The 1,155-nt window shown below is 53.8% G+C and overlaps 1 protein-coding gene across 3 annotated transcripts in view; it reads right to left on the bottom strand.

The window, feature by feature from the left end:
• The window catches only part of ENOX2 (ecto-NOX disulfide-thiol exchanger 2), a 203,984-nt gene that overhangs the window by 202,312 nt on the left and 517 nt on the right, over positions 1-1,155 (bottom strand). For 2 of the 3 annotated variants that reach the window (XM_006029344.3, XM_025210808.1), the window contains exon 1: positions 893-1,089. The exons of the other annotated variant lie outside the window; for it this stretch is intronic. The gene's annotated coding sequence lies outside the window, so the exon portion shown is untranslated. Of the gene's footprint in view, positions 1-892; positions 1,090-1,155 lie in introns of those variants that run through there. 3 annotated transcript variants of the gene reach the window in all.

Below are 1,155 nucleotides of genomic sequence, written 5' to 3'. Positions count from 1 at the left end.
CCTAGGCAGTAGGTATGCTGGACATTTTTCCTCCCTAGGTGCAGCACTTTGCACTTCTCCTTGTTGAATTGCATTCTGTTGTTTTCCGCCCATATGTCCAACCTGTCCAGGTCTGCTTGTAGTTGTTCCTTGCCCTCCGGTGTGTCCACTTCTCCCCATGGTTTTGTGTCATCCGCAAACTTGGACAGAGTACACTTCACTCCCTCATCCAAGTTGCTGATGAAGACATTGAAGAGTATTGGTCCAAGGACCGAGCCCTGCGGGACCCCACTGCCCACACCCTTCCAGGTCGAAACCGACCCATCCACCACGACTCTCTGGGTGCGACCCTCCAGCCAATTCATCACCCACCGAACTGTGCAGTCATCCAAGTCACAGCCTCTTAACTTGTTCACCAGTATGGGGTGGGATACCGTATCGAAGGCCTTCCTGAAGTCTAAGTAAATGACGTCTACCTCTACTCCTGCATCCAGGTGTTTTGTAACCTGGTCATAAAAAGAGACTAGATTAGTCAGGCATGATCTACCTGCTATGAACCCGTGCTGGTTTCCCCGCAGCATAATTTGTCCTGCCGGGCTCTCGCAAATGTGAGCCTTGATAATTTTTTCAAAGACTTTGCCAAGGATGGAGGTGAGACTGACTGGCCTATAGTTGCCCGGGTCCTGCTTCCTCCCCTTCTTGAAAATGGGGACCACATTGGCCCTTTTCCAGTCCTCCAGGACCTGGCCCATGCACCCGAGTGTTCAAATATTCCCGCCAGTGACTCATTTCAACTGGAGATGCATCTCTGCCGGTTTCTGTACACTCCCCTGCCAACTCTCTCTGTCTCAGCCTGCTCAGGCACTTGATTTGACCCCCTGCAACAGTTTTCATGGGAACCCATAGGGCTTACCTAGACTGGAAGCCTTGTGCTGCTGTAGCTACGTCGGCAGAGCCCCTTAGTAGAGCCACAATGCGTGCCAAGAGCAGCTTTCCTGCTGGCAATAGATGCCTCCCTGAACGCCGACTCGGCAAGGAGAAGCAATTTCTTCCACCGTCCGAGGCACCCTAAGGCAGGCAAGACCCAGTCGCAGCCTATTTCCCTTTCCTCGCACCCTGACGCCGCTCCCGCCCAGCACGTCCGAGGGGGAAGCGCAGGGTAACCGCTGCTCGAGG

Source organism: Alligator sinensis, unplaced genomic scaffold (genome assembly GCF_000455745.1).
Source record: "Alligator sinensis unplaced genomic scaffold, ASM45574v1 scaffold1023_1, whole genome shotgun sequence".
In the NCBI taxonomy this organism is placed as follows: Eukaryota; Metazoa; Chordata; order Crocodylia; family Alligatoridae; genus Alligator; species Alligator sinensis.
The sequence above is the reverse complement of the archived record's forward strand: the minus strand, read 5'-3'. Positions and strand labels throughout refer to the sequence as shown.